The following is a 16,204-nucleotide window of genomic DNA, read 5'->3' as shown; positions in this document are numbered from 1 at the left end:
ACTGGACCTGGCTAGTTAGATTTTTTTAGATGAACAGAATGGATTTTATGTCATCTTACTTTTCTCATGAATTCTTTACAGTCTACAAACTGTCCTGCTTAATATCGCTTTCTTTGCAGGGCTGTCTGGGTGACCCTGGGAGAGAAGGCTATGCAGGTTTCTGGCTAGGGATAGAATCCCCAGGAACTGGATGATGCCAGAACAGGTAGGGGCTCACATTCAACTCTGGGGTATGGTGTAAATTTGAGTCAAAAGAGTATCAGGGTCAGGGTAGCTCTGAAATCCCAGCCCAAAAATGTTAAAGGGAAAAGGGAAGCAGGTTGAGAAGAAAAAATCAGGTTTAAAGTAAAGGATCTGCCACTCAAGTCAACCAGACAGACAGGAATAGGAGGCAGAGCCTGGAAAAACAGAACATCCTGGGGACACAGGGACCGAGAGAATGGGAGGGGACTTTTTATAGGGAGCCCATAAACTAGCCACGGGTCAGGAGAGAAATGAAAGGGCTAAACTGGTTCAGATAAAAACAAAGTAGGAACAGGGATGCTAACTAGTGCTACAGTATGTAGATATTGTACTAACTAGAAGCCTCACTAGAAAAAAAAAATTGGATAAAAGTCATTCTACCAAGTTGACACACCAGAGCAAACCCCGGAGCATAGCACCCGAGGATACTCCACAATACGGCCAATAAACACATGAAAAATGCTTAATATAATTAGTCATTAGGAAAATGCAAATTAAAACTACATTGAGATACCACTATCCACCTATTAGAAGGGTGAAAAGTTTTTTAACTGATCATACCATGTGTTGGTGAAGATGTGGAGCAACTGGAACTCTCATAAACTGCTAAGGGAATGTGAAATGGTACAACCACTTTGGAACATCTTCACTCCTAGGTATGCATCCAAGATAAATAAAAGCACAAGTCTACACAAAGACCTGTACCCAAATGTTCTTATAAGCTTGATTTGTGATCATCACAAACCAGAAACAAACCAACTTTCCATGTGCAGGAATAGATAAATAAATTGTGGTATAGCCACACAATGGAATACCACTCAGCAATAAAACAGAATGAACTGTTGATACACATACAACATGAGTGATTCCTCAAATCATTGAGCTGCGTGAAAGAAGCCAGTAGAAGAGTAAGTGCTGTGTGCTTCTATTTATGAAAAAAATTCTGGAACATGGAGATCAACCTGCATTGACAGACAGCAGGTCCCTGGTTGCATGAAGACAGGAGTGGAGAGAGGCATGTGAAACAAGGAACATTTTGGGGGTGATGAAAATGTTTATTCTCTTCATCATGGTGAGGATATCAAAGGTACATGCATGTCTCAAAATGCATCAAAAGGTACACTTTAAATATATGCAGTTTGTGATACTTGAATTACACCTCAAGAAAGTTTAATAAAAGAAAAATAAAATGAAACAAACAAAATTTCCACGTACAATTTATCACATTCCCTTCCTTCTTCCTGCCATGGAGACCAGTAACAGACAGAGAGTGTGGTCCCTGTCAGCCTCCATATCTGCATAAGACATGAAAAAGTTTCCCCTGCCAAAGCAGGGATGAAATTGTAGCAAAAGCAAAAATAACCCTTTACTGATTTAAACAGGTGAGATTTAGGTGTTATTTATAGCATAGTGCTAACCCGTCTGACTGACACAACCCCCAAACTCAGTATGTTGTCCCAAAGTCTCATTGAAAAAACAAGTTAAGCCAGGTACAGTGGCTGCCATCTGTAATCCCAGCACTTTGGGAGGCCAAGGCAGGAGGATTGCAAGAGGATTGCTTGAGGCCAGAGCTTCGGACCAGACAAGGCAACAAGGCGAGACTCCATCTCAGGAAGGGAAGGGAAGGGAAGGGAAGGGAAGGGAGAGAGGGAGGGGAGGGGAGAGGAAAATTAATTTTAGAAAAAGGAAAAGAACAAATTAACAGTCCAACACACAGTAGATCATGAAACACTTCAGTACATAAAATCTGCCCCTGTGGAGTTTGAGAAACATAAATCAGACTTCTATTTGTTCAAGTGACAGAGTGATTTCAAGATACAAACTCTTGAAGTGATCCATCATACCAACCACAGTGTATGTGGTGATGATGAGGGTTAGGACCTCATAAGAGAGAAATGGGGATATTGGACATGCCCAAGTCACCTCATCTGACACCACGATATTATTCAGAGCCAACTGAAGAACACAGAATACACTATGATGAAAGAAAAAGTCAGTACTGTTAAGATGGTCACTTGTAGTGAGATAAACTGAAACATCCCTCTGCTCTTCAAAAGAAATTTGAAGTTACACAGAAACTATTTGAAGACAGCACCATCCATCCCAGATGGTTTAGGCAAGGTTTTCTCAATTAATATGAAGGCTCCTTGGAATGAGGGCAGGCCCAGAAAGGAGATCAGGATTAATGTTTCATAAGAAGTAAGGCTGAAGTACTATTAATAAGAAATGCAAGCTCGTTACAGGAGACTAGGCTAGTCTTTAGAAAAAAATTAACACTTGAGATGATGAAGTATTTCATCTTGGGCATTTCAAGAAGGAATCAGAGGCCATGATCATCTAAGGAGTAAGACCAGAGTGTAGGTCCAAACCAGGGCCCTCACAAGAGAAGCCCAAGGGTCCACTAGGCACAGCCTTCTATTCCCAGAGGTCTCTTTTGATGTCATCTCCGGATGAGAGCAAACAGAGTCACTGAGCTACCGTGACAAAACTGAAAGCAAATGTTTTCAGCGTGGAGCATAAAATGTGTAGCCCATCATCAAACCCAGAGTTCATTGTGATTTAATTCTTCAGAGCAGATTTGTTATAGGACATTTTTGTTTTGGAATTGTTCATTTATAAAACATAAACTTCAAAATATGATAGTTTGCAACCCAATTGCAGCTTTCCTTCATTTTTACAAACAAAAATATTGGCCCTCAAATAATGAAAATTCCCCAGGTATTCTAGGTTGTGAGAAGTTCAGTCATACACGTACCTACCCCATCAACCACCCCAACCCATGGGTCCATAGCTCATCAGTCCTGGCTTTGGAGCCAGCAAAAACTTAGGCCAAGAAGAACTCCATAACATACAGAAGAATCACTGCTCTGAGGTGGAGTACGGTAATTTGTTCTGAGGAAGGATGCAGTCATCAGATGGTGGACCTCTTAACAAAGAAGACTGTGGGAGAAACAGGAAGAGGACCAGGGAGGTGAAATTAATAAAATGAGGCAGTGTCCACGTAGGACACCCTCTGAAGTTCTCAATCATAATATCTAGTTCCCCTCTTGATCCCATGAATAGTTCAAGGCAAAGAGTTGTCCATAAAAACTCTATAATGTGGAAATGCAAATCAAAACCACAATGAGATGCCATCTCATATCAAATGACTATTATTCAAAAGTCAAAAAATATCAATAACAGATGCTGGCAAGGTTGCAGAGAAAAGGGAGCTTATATGCTGTTGGTAGGAGTATAAATTAGTTCAACTATTGTGGAAGGCAGTATGTCGGTTCCTCAAAGAGCAAAACACAGAGCTACTATTTGATGCAACAATCCCATTACTGGGTATATACCCAGAGGAATATAAATCATTCTACCATAAAGACACATGCACATGAATGTTCATTGGAGTCCTATTCACAATAGCAAAGATGTGACTCAACCTAAATGCCCACGAATGACAGATTGGATACAGAAAATGTGGTATATACACCATGGAATACTATGCAGCCATCAAAAAGAATTAGACGATGTCTATTGCAGGAACATGAATAAAGCTGGAGGCCCTTATCATTAGTAAACTAACACAGAAACAGAAAACCAAATACCACATATTCTCACTTTTAAGTGGGAGCTAAATGATGAGAACACACAGACACAAAGAAGGGAACAACAGACACCAGGGCCTACTTCAGAGTGGAGGGTGGAAAGAGGGAGAGGAGCAGAAAAAAAGTAATTATTGGGTACTAGGCTTAGTACCTGGGTGATGAAATAACCTGCGCAGCAAACCCCCATGCCACTAGTTTACCTATATAACAAACCTGCACATGTACCCCCGAGTCTAAAATAAGTTAAAAAGAAACTCTCTAGTGTGGTACTGCTGCAGGATGCTTATTGGAACACTCTGTAAAACAAGTCACCTAGGCTGGGCACGGTGGCTCATGCCTGTAATCCCAGCACTTTGGGAGGCCAAGACAGGTGGATCACCTGAGGTCAGGAGTTCAAGACCAGCTTGCCCAACAAGGTGAAACCCAGTCTCTACTAAAAAACATATTAAAAATTAGCCAGGCATGGTGGCAGGTGCCTATAATCCCAGCTACTTGGGAGGCTGAGGCAGGAGAATCACTTGAACGCATGAGGCAGAGGTTGCAGTGAGCCGAGATCATGCCATTTCACTGCAGCCTGGGCAACAAGAGAGAAACTCCATCTCAAGGAAAAAAATACAAAACAAGTCACCTAAACACCCTCCAGAATTCAGTGGGAGTCCAATCCATGGAAAAGCTAGATGAGCCCAAGAGATACTCCTTCTAATCTCTTCACAATTCAGTCTTTAAATGCCTTTAAGATTGCACCTAAACTGGTGTGGAAGAGCATCATAGCGATGTCTTCCGAAGGAAGGAAGAGTTATGGACCTATACCAGGGATTTGCAACCCCTGCACTGTCTTATTCATACTTCCTTTCCCTGCGCCAGGACTCAGTCCTATTTTAAGACAAATTCCTAATTAGTCTTCACACTGTCTCTATTGCTAACCCACAAAATGCCTTTGGGAATTATACAAGGTGTAATTCTTAAATAATAGAGTCAAGAAAAAATATATATGCAATTAAAATAGCAAGATTATTAAAACTTTTTCCTGCAGAAGTAGGAGGTATTCCTTTAGAAACATACAATTCATGCTCACCTTCCTTCACCTGAGAGCAATAACTCTCTTTCTGCAAAAATTAAATGGGCATGAAGGAAAAATTAACCTTACACCAATTCCAAATCTGGTTGGGATGTAGGGGGAGTCAAAGGAGTGGTCGTATCAGAGATAGTCAATTTTCATTTCCAGAAACCCATTATAGACCACACAGCCATTTAAAAAGTATAATTATGACAATTACACAATAAACACAGAATATGCTCAGAATATGCCAATATAAATGATGACTGTTCTGTGATTAAATTTTGTGTGCACATGAGCAAACACTTGAACAAAGAATGGATGAATATAAACAGCTTGATTGTGTGGCAGTGGTCAGAGCATGGGGTAATTTTTTTTTTTTTTTTTTTTTGCAGTTTGGTTTCTATTAATGCTGTTCATACAACAAATAATTTGTAAAAAGCCATTAAGGTGCCTTGGTGACAATTGGAAAACCAATTATAAATTCCTGCACCTCTAAAATGAGACAGAACCAATGGTGCAGAGCCACAGCATGGAGAAACAAAGGGCCTCTGCATTCGAATGTAATTTTTTGCCTGAATAAAAGGAAGGCTTGATTTAAAGAGAAAGGGCATTTAATCTGGGTGTAATTTATCTATGTTTTATTATAAGAATATGGCCTATTTACAAAAGCTTGCACAAGTAGTCTCTGAGATTCATCCCATGTAGTCACCGCCATGGGGTCTTGTTAGAGACACTGATCTACTGACACAATGCCTCATGTGTGGAACAACCCATGCCTCCCTGCAAGGCCCTTTTGCATATACTTCTCTGATACTGAAGTCATATTATACTAACTGTTCCATCATCAGTGCTCTAGCAAAGCTAGATCAATCACTAGACCCCAGGTAGAGCCCTAAGTGCTCTGAGATGAGAGGCCAGGACTCAGAGCCAGGGAGCAGATATTTTGGTGGGCTCCGCCCCTCCCCCAATGTGTAACAGCTTAGAGGTGCATCCTGATTGGTCTAAGTCAGTCGTGGTGCTCCCATCCTCCTTACCAATGAATAGGTTGAGACCCCAGGATGACATTTTTCAACATAAGGTTTTCCTGTGTCCTCAGGATTGGTCCAACTGGAGCCAATGAGACTCTAGCAAAGGTTGCTGGTGGTTCTTTCTTTAGATATTACTACAACCACATGTGTGGTGCAGAACATTAGCACCCATTCTGTTGCTAGCCTGTGAAGAGCAGAGCCAAGAAGATCGCACAATAGAAGGTGTGCCACTAGATTAAGTCAACCTCCACATCTCCCTACCTCTGGGTCTCTAGTCTTGAAGCCCTTCATGTTTATGCCAGTTTGAATTTCAATCTTTTTTTGCATCCCAATTGATGTTAGACCACATCCCTATCCTCTCCCCTGAGCAGGACAGAGGAATGCAGCTGACACTAAAAGTCAAGGAGGCGGGCAGACAAAAGACCATCTCTAGGATTCTCTCACCTTCTTTATCCTCAATCATTTTCACTACCATCTCCTGCCCACTCATGTGTCCAGAATTTAAATTTCAATGACAATAGAAATGAAATGGGCTATAGAGCTCATCTTCTTTAAACTTCTCATGATAGTTCTGAGGAAACTGAGATTTTGGGGGAAAGAAAGGGCACTTACCAAATACAATTCAGAGGCAAAACTGCATCCTTTAATGCCCAATGAAAATGTCTATTTCTTAGCAAACTTTTCCCCAGTAATCACGCCCTTCCTGCACTGCCCTAGGCAGAATTGGTTATTTCTTCTTCATCACCACCAATATATTTTATACCCACCTCTGTTAGAAACAGCCCCTATATTGTTGCATAATTAATGGCTCCCACTAGACTGTGTGCTTCTTGAAGACAGGGTGCCTGGTTTTAATATGCACTTGACTGTTAAATGAATGGAGCAACATCTTTATCAAACCCACTAATTCCATCTTTGTCAAACTCATTAATTCCATCTTTGTTAAGCCCATTAATTCCAACTTTATTCACATAGAATCTGTGATATTTCTAATTAAGGACAGTAGACAGAATATCTTAAATGACCTCCCAAAGATGTTTCACCCTAATCCCCTGGAATCTGCGACGACAACGCAGATATCACTCTTGTGGCTACGCTATGTCATGTGGCACAATTGAACTCAAAAGGGTGAGTTAACCAGTAACTTAATGTAATGTTACATGAGCCCTTAAAATTAGAGAACTTTCTCTGGCTGTGTGCGTAAGAGGAAGGCAGAAGGGAAAGAGAGATTTGAGGAAGATTTAATCCCTGTTGCAAAACAGAGGGCACAAGTTAGGAAATGCAGGCAGCCTCTCAAAGGTGAGAACAAGCCCTGGCCAGCAGCCAGCAAGGACATGAGGACCTCAGTTCTACAACCACACAGAACTGAATTCTGCCAACAACCTGAATGACTTGGAAACAGATTTACTCCCAGAGCCCCAGCCGACAGACACCTTGATTTCAGCCTTGTGAGACTCTAAGCAGAGTACTTAGCCATGCCTGCCTCCACTTCTGACCTACAACACTATAAAATAATAAATGGAAGTTTTAGAGTGATAAAAAATACTGTTTTCAGTTGCTAAGTTTGTGGTAATTTGCTATGAAGCTAAGAAAACTAATGGAGTTCTTTGTGGAGGGCGTAGGGAAGCTTTGCTAAGCAAATCATTACAGTAAACCAGCTTTCAATTCTGATGTTCACCTGCTTAGAACTAACCAGTTTTCAGGATGTTTGTAGAAGGGACTTTGGAGATCATCTGACCCTGAGTAAACAGGCTGCATTTTAAGTCAACTCGAATCAATTGGTTACCAGGCATGGACTGTTAAGAATTGTGAGGCCAAGCCTGGGTTCAGGGTAAAATAAATCTGTAATTGATTAGCAACACCAGCCATGAGTGGAGGACCTGGTGACGATGGCATGCTTGACAAACCCTTGCTATTCCTACTCTAGTCTGGCCTACTCATTTGGGAACAGGGAAGGGGCAAGATTACATAGTCAATCAAGACTAGAAATAGGAACCAAAGCCTCCTAGCACACAAATCTAATTTTCTTTGCACAGCGCAGAGTTTACTAAACTCAACAGAGCTAAAATATTAATCCTGCTCTAATTTGCACCCCAGGAGTCCCCCAGGCCCTGGCAGCAGCCCATGGCTCATATCATGAGCACTGAGGTCTCCCTGGGAACCAAATTTATAAGATCCACCCTGAGGAGCTTATATCCCTGCAACCCACTCTCTGCTCAGAACTGGCCAGTGAGAGGAGGCCATCTCTTCCTTCTCCTTTCCCACTCTTCTCCCAAGAAGCTAGGAACAAGCCACAACTCTTGGATGAAGTGAGAAGACTGGGAACTGGACTCTGACTCATCAGGACACCAAGAAAAAATCAAGACACAAGGTGGAAGTCGATGGAGCAGAGAGGAATCAAGCAGCTCACAGACCACGTAGAACTCCTCAGGCTACCATGCTTATTTACTGGCTGGCCCCACTCATTACTGAACTGAGGGCAAAGCTAAGGTCCTACTGGCAATGACTCACAAAAAAGGCTATAAGTAGGAACATTTATGACTATATTTATACAACCAAAGTTGGTTCAATGATAATGCATGGAAAAATATACTCTTTGCTGAAGAGGAATTTTAACTCCATTTGGGTATATGTTCCCAAGTGGGGAAAAAAAAACTTGGGCACACAGCCTTAAGAAGGGCTCTGGCCCCTGGTAATTGCTCCAATTACCTGTGAGTTAATTAGAGACCATTATGTATTCAGAAGTGAGATTTTCACCCTTCAAAATTTGCATTTCCAGCGAGCAGCTCATTCTCTATGCATCATAAGGTGAGTGTTCCCTGCTGATTTATTTTCCTCATATATAACCGGGCTCACTCTGCTACTGATATAATCAGAAGTCCATTAGACAGGGCCCAAAGAAGCCAGAAAGAGGTAGCAGGCTTCTGGGGCAGACAGATGGGTCTGGAATCTGTCTAGCTCCGGAAGCACATATTTGAAGAGAGACTGATAATTTGGACAGCTTTTTGCAGGGACAGCTTTTGAGTTTGCTCAGTCACAGCAACAGACTTTCCAGGAGAAACCAAATACCAGACACCTCCCTGAGTAAGAAATTCTCATTGCCTGGGTCCTAATAGGAGTGCAGGAGAAGGCTTTCAGTTGTTTGGGTGGGGCCTGCTGCTCTGACTCACAGTCATCTATGGGTTGACCCAAGGGCCAGGGCTGGATAAATTTGAAGATTGTTATAATTCATTTTGCACACACCTTAGCAGGCCCCACCTGAACAACTGAAAGCCTTCCCCTGGACTCTTATTAGGGCCTAGGCTATGACCATTTCTTACCCACTGAGGTATCTGATATTTGGATTCTCCTGGAAAGTCTGTGATTGTGACTGAGCAAATTCAGAAGCGGTTCCCACAAGGAGCTGTCCAAGTTATCAGTCACCGGAAATTAGAACAATTACCAGGGTCCAGCGCACTCTTTAAGGCTGTGTGCCCAGGTTTTCTTTCTCTTGGCAACACATACAAAAATGGAGTTAAAATTTCTTTTCAGCAAAGATTACATTTTTCCATACATTATCATTGAACCAACTTTGATTCAATGTGGTCATAAACCTTCCTACTTACAGCCTTTTCTGTGAGTCGTTGCCAGTAGGACCTTAGCTTTGCCCTTGGCTCAGTAATGAATGGTGCCGTCTGACCCTATAATCATCTATAGGGTGACCCAAGATCCAGAGCTGCGTAGATTTGAAGACGGTTGTAATGTTCTCAAAGGCATGGGGCTATTCATACTTTTAAACTCAGTAATCCAACAGCAGAAACCTTTTTAGACAAAAGAAAATCATCCCAAATAATGAAAAAACTTTATGCACTGTCTTAGCCTAGGCTGCCCAGAAAACTGGGCTGAAGTTGCAAACATTTATGTGCAATTACTTTATTAAAGGGTATAATATCAGGGAAATAGGCAAGAGGAAAAAGGTGAAGGAAGCAAGAAAGGAGGAAGAACCAACATGGGGTGCCTTACTGAGCTGTCCATTGCTAGGTATTAAGTGAGACTGATTGCTTGATCTCACTAGACAGCCTCCCAAGGCCACAGCATGACTATGACTTAGAGTGTCCATGGAGGGGTGGGAGTGTGAGGTGAAGACTTTATTCCATGGCTTCCATCTCCCATTGGTCAAAGTTCTGCCCTGCAAAACATTAATTCCTTCACACTTTCAGGTTACACGTGTGTGGATGTTGAGAGGGTCCTACTGTGTCTCATACCCCAGATTCAACAAGGAACCTGGGAGCAGGAGGTGAAGTGCAATAGGCTGTGAACCCATGAAGTTGGACAGGGTCTATCCAGAGTGGCAGTTCAGGAGTAGACGCCCAAAAGCCATAGAGATGGGGAAGCTACAAGGTCATAAGAGGTCTGATACACAGCTTAGTGTGGCTGTGGCTTTTCGCTGTGTCCATCTCAGTGTGGATTCCAGTGAGGAAGCCCAGGCTTGGCAGTTAAATCATCTTCTCTGTGAATCCTTATGCTGACTGCTGACGCTCATTAGCTGTAGGACTTAGGGCAAACTAACTCCTCTGCACCTAGATATCTGTGACTGCTGAATGAGAATAATGCCTACCACACAGAAATGTTTCAAGGTTTGAATGAGATAATCTGTGTAATGTATGTGGCCGAGAACACAAACTTAACAAAACTAAATTTTCCTCTTATATAATAATAAATTGAAACAACATAAACATCCAATTATTGAAAAACGGTTAAATAAACCACGCTACAACCAGATAATGGACTCCTGTGTATCCTTTAAAAATAATGATACCGAATAAGTGACAAAATTGAAAATTGCTTCTGATATTGAAAAAAAGATACAAAATTGTATAGGTACAGTGCGGGAGGAGAGTGTTGTAGCCGACATGAAATACCATGTGCAGATGCCTAGGGATATGCACATGCATGGCATTTCAGGGGAAACACTAAAAATTGCTCCTGAATACTATTCACTTTTCTTTCTTGTTAACAGGACTTCAGATTTGTTCGAAGTGCTAATGTGCTCATCCTCAAGTGACAAATCATAATTTGTCTCAACCAATCTGGAATTTTCTTCTTCTCTAAATTTCCAACCTCCCTTGCAGGTGGAGAAGGCCATATGATCTATTTCTGTACAAAATAATTTAATAGGAAGTCTGCTACTTCCCATTCAAGGTCTAGTAGAGCTTTGCCTTGCTTTCATAATAAAAGGGGAAGTAACATGGCAGGCACTGTCCCTTCCTCTTTCTTTCCACTTTGGATATAGATGTGAAGTCTGGAACTCTGGCAGCCATCTTATAACCATGAGGTAACCAGCATCAGGGAAAGGTCAAGAAATTCAGCTCTGTCATTTTTGAGCCATCAAATCAACATCAAAAACTACTTTCAGTCTCTTGTTACATATTTATTTGTTTAAACATCAATGGTAAGATTTTCTGCTACTTATAAACAAATACACACCTAACTGATCTAGGATGCCATGCTAATCAATTTACATGCCTTATCTCATTGATTTTTACAGTGGATGTTTAAGGTATGCTTTATACTTCTCAACGTTTACAAGCAAGAAAACTGAGAGCCTAAGTGATTTACCCAAAGTCACCACACTATTAAATCTCCAAAGCATAATTTTACTCAATCTTTATCCTAAAGTCCTTCTTGCCACTTTAATAGCAAATAGCATATAGAATGCAAAAAGATTGTAAGGCAGAGAAAAGAATGCTGAGCCATGAGAATGGTAAGAGGCTGGTCAGTGGTGTAGTGGGACACGCTAAGAGCTTTTCACTTTGCTGTATTGGGGATAGAGAGCAGCAATGTGCTAAGACCTACCCATCAGCAAATATTACTGCCATGTTCCCAAGGCCTTATGCATGATAGAGCTCAATAAATGCTGGGTGAATGAACAAATATATGAATGCATAAGCCAAGAAATAATTGGATAAAATTCTCTAGGTGCATAAGGAGAATGAATTAAAGCAGTCAAGGCTAGAAGTAAGAAGATCATTTAGGAGGTTATTGCACATGAGAAATGTTAAGGTATGAACTATAGCAGTGTCTGTAGGACTGGAGAGGAGAGAACAAATTCAGGAGCAACTCAGAAAACAGAACTGATAGAGTCACAGTCCTCACATGGCCACCAGCTTATTTTCCTGAAAGAACATTGTTTATTACACCATTTGGCTGAACAAAAACTTTCAGTGGTTTCCCACACCTTGCATAATATACCGTAAAGTTTGTTCCCTACATTCATGGTCCTTCATCAGCTTCTAGCTCTACATCTGTCCCAGAATAACTACTCATCAAATTCTGAATAGAAATGCAAATTAACTAATTCATCAATTTGCATAACACTTAATCATTCACAGATGTCTCTATCTACTTATTTATTTGTTTGGACCTTCCCTTATTTGCTATTTATTATTTTCCAACAACCATGTGGCTTAAGCAGGCAGGATTGGGCACTCACAGGTAGCATGGTTTTGCAGATGAAGGAATTAATATTCAGAAAGGCCATTTGTTAAGTTTGGCCTCTGGCCAGAGCCTCCCCCATGTTACTGCCCCTGCAACTCAAAGCCTGTCCTGCTCTGCAACTTGGCTGGATCTTTCCTTGCCCCAGCCTCGTGCTCGACTCACTCAGCTTCTGGCCCAGAATGGAGGACACAGCTATCCATCTGATTTATCTAATCCTCAGATGAATTTGTGATCAAATCCCACATCCAAACAGCTTTCTTAGCAAGAAAATTGAAGTCATCTCTCTTAACTCAGAAATTGGTTTACAGATCTTTGTCCCACACAGATGGATAATAAACTGCTCTGTTGAATACTATCAAATATGAAACTTCTGAAAGTTTGTTTTTTTGAGACATGCTTTCACTCTGTCAACCAAGCTGGATTGCATGAATTGCAGTAGCACAATTACTACTCACTGCAGTCTTGACCTCCCTGGGCTTCAGCAATCCTCCCACCTCAGTCCCCTAAGCAGTTGGGCCCACAGGTGTTCACCACTACACTCAGTTAATTTTTTATTTTTTGTAGAGATGGAGTCTCCCTATGCTGCCCAGGCTGGTCTTGAACTCCTAGGCTTAAGTCATCCTCTGGCCTCAGCCTCCCAAAGTGCTGGCATTACAGGCATGAGCCATTTGTTAGGCACTTTTCACTGTCACATTAACACCCTGGAACAGTTGGGGAAACAAGTTTCTTGAGTTAAAGGGGTTTGGCAAGAAGGGCTGAGCTGGGATTAAGATTGCGCTCTTCCCAACTCTGAAGCCCCTGTTCCCCTCACTGCTGCATCCTGCTCATTTTCCAGGCCCAGGTTAACAAAAATGGGGAAGAGTTGAGAGACATTTTTCTAACAGGGCAAACCTTCCTCCCAGCCCAACTCCACCATCCTGGGCCACTCCTCTAGTCACATGATCCTTTGTACCATTTGGCCCAATTGATCTTGATCTCATCCACATAGGTCAGAGACAGGGTGAGATTTTTCTCATTTCTCATGGGAGAAAGGCAAGCTCTGCCAAGTCCAGAATTCCTGGCCCCTCCTGTCCCAGCACAAACCATTCACAGTCTTCACACAATTATTCCTGGTGCGGGGTTTCATTTCTAGGAAGCCTTCTGTCCCTCAACCTTACCAGCCCTCGGCTTTTCAGCCCAGAGGTTCAGGACATTTGAGGATTGCATGTTGGCTGTGGTCATGGGGAATTCAGTGACTACCCCTGATTGGCATTCCTTACCACACCCGGGGGAATGGGGAAGCCAAGAGATGGACTGAATGCAGGCTCAGGCTTCTCTCTCCTTGCCCCCAAGGGCATCCTCTCCAGCAGGTGACTGGCCATGACAACTACAATGCTGATCTGAAACTGGTCAATGGGTTCAACAGAAGATTGGCAACCGCAGGAACACCCCAACCCTCAGTCGGAGCATGTCCGTCTTTGGAGAGGTCACCCACTTCCCTCTGTTCTAACAGCATCTCTTCCCTCGACCTGAATTTCTAAGATAGATGGTTAGATGAACTCTCAATGTTATTTTACATTAAAAAAATTTGTGTCTCCAAGTGTGTTGTTTCTTCCCTGAGATTGGAGGAAGGAGCCAGCTCTACTCCCAGCTTCTCTTCCCCCTGGAAAGGAGGTGAGAGGAGAAAGGGCTTCTCAGGCCTATGCCCTTACACTCCATACCAACGAGTGCCAGATTTGAAAGGAGAGGCTTCAGCTCTCCCCTGCCAGTGGGATAAGAAGGAGCCACACTGCTCAACCTCAAAAAAGCACTTCTCCAGCTATCAGCAGGGCCCCAGGTCAGAGATGGCTATTGTTTCCATCAAGAACAGAGCAAAGGCCAAGCTCCACAGTTTACACCTACAATCCCAGCACTTTGGGAGGCTGAAGTGAGGCCAAGATGGGAGGACTGCTTGAGCTCAAGCAGGTGGATCACTTGAAACCAGCCTGGGCAACATGCCGAAACCCTGCCTTTACAAAACACACACATACGCACACCATATATATATAGAGAGAGAGAGAGAGAGAGAGAGAGTCTCCCTCTCTTAGCCCAGGCTAGAGTGCAGTGGTGTGATCTCAACTCACTGCAACCTCTGCCTCCCAGGGGGTTCAAGCAATTCTCCTGCCTCAGCCTCCCTGGTAGCTGGGATTACAGGCGCCTGCCGCCACGCCCAGCTAATTTTTTGTAGTTTTAGCAGACACGGGGTTTCACCATGTTGGTCAGGCTGGTCTCAAACCCCTGACCTCACCTTGGCCTCCCAAAGTGCTGGGATTACAAGTGTGAGCAACCGTGCCCAGCCCAGGATGTCATTTTTCAAGCGTTCCCTTTCAGTTTATTAGTGGCCAAGGGACAAACCAAAGCAGATGATGGATAATTAAGAAGGTGGGGCTTTAGAACACAAAGCTTGCCAGAACTCTAGTGTGGGTGGAACTCGATTGTATTGAGTCACCATAAGTGGACAAGGAAGGAGTCTCCAGCAGGTGAAGGGGGTATAGCTCAGGGGTAGAGCATTTGACTGCAGATCAAGAGGTCCCCAGTTCAAATCTGGGTGCCCCCTTCCTGAATGTTTTCTCACTTCCATTTTAAAGTAGTACCATCAGCCACAGAGTCACCAGAAAAGATGATAAAACTTTCAACTTGTCCTTGTGCTGAAATTGTTCCTCCCACATTCCAGCTGACCACTAGGACAAAAAGCCCTTTTAGGATCTCCCTTGTCTTCAGTTAAGATCATGTCCCTGAGGAGATTCTAAATCTATAAGTCTGAGAGCTGTGAACACAATTTGACAATTGCGTATGTGTCGAAGTATAGACAAAAATGTTCCTTCAACATGCATTTTTGAAAACTTAGTACACGCAAAGCTCCCTTGAATTAAAACATGAAAGAAGAGCTGGGTGCAGTGGCTTATGCCTATAATCCCGGCACTTTGGGATGCCAAGGCAGGCAGATCACTTGAGGTGAGGCAGGCAGATCACTTGAGGTCAGGAGTTCAAGATCAGCCTGAGCCACATGGTGGAACTCCATCTCTACCAAAAATACAAAACTTAGCCAGGCATGGTGGTGTGCACCTGTAATCCCAGCTACTTGGGAGGCTGAGGCAGGAGAATTGCTTGAACCCAGGAGGTGGAGTCTGCAGTGAGCTGAGATCATGCCACTGCACCACTCCAGCCCGGTGACAGAGAGAGATTCTGTCTCAAAGAAAACAAAAACAAAAACAAAAACTCCTTGATAACATCCTTTGCCATGGTCCTTAATGCTACACAACTGCAGCCAACCACTTTATGGGGTTTTCCTTCTGTCAGTTTCACAGTGGACCACCCCTTCCCCTACTTTCTTGTCATCAACCTTAATTAGGGTGATCTGGTGTTCAGGACCAAGGGCCTTCACCAGTCACGTAGGCAGGCTCATCACAGTTGCGGACAGCACACAAGGATGGGCCCAGCACTTGTCTAAGGTTTTGGCAGCTTCTCGAATTCCACATGCTAGGCCATCATGGATGAGGGCGGCCTTCAGGACCTCTTGTAAAGCAGTATTAAGGTCCATGATACCTCCAGCAGTGATGCCTTCCTGGGCCATGGCGGTGGATTATAGGTGAAGCTGATTCTTGAACACACCTGAGCCTCTGCCTCCGTGACTCAGTGGTAGCAGGGAAAGAGCAGCAGTTTGTTCTTGGTTACCACTGCACCTAAAATGTGGTCTAGGTTACATGAAAAGGGGTTAAACTTGGCCAAGAAGTTGATTAAGCATTTTGGCCAGTTTGCTTGTTACCATTTATGTAATAAAGATTAAT

At 42.9% G+C, this 16,204-nt stretch overlaps 1 non-coding gene and 1 pseudogene across 1 annotated transcript; one reads left to right on the top strand and one right to left on the bottom strand.

Annotated features, from left to right (window-relative positions):
• LOC105509263 overlaps positions 1-15,990 on the bottom strand; it is a 72,873-nt pseudogene extending 56,883 nt beyond the window's left edge.
• On the top strand, positions 14,902-14,973 carry TRNAC-GCA. Its single transcript has one exon. It is a non-coding gene; the product is annotated as a tRNA-Cys (tRNA).
• Positions 15,991-16,204: the final 214 nt, after the last annotated feature.

The sequence above is a fragment of the Colobus angolensis genome, unplaced genomic scaffold (assembly GCF_000951035.1).
Source record: "Colobus angolensis palliatus isolate OR3802 unplaced genomic scaffold, Cang.pa_1.0 Scaffold172, whole genome shotgun sequence".
Classification (NCBI taxonomy): domain Eukaryota; kingdom Metazoa; phylum Chordata; class Mammalia; order Primates; family Cercopithecidae; genus Colobus; species Colobus angolensis.
This window is presented reverse-complemented; position numbering and strand designations above follow the sequence as displayed.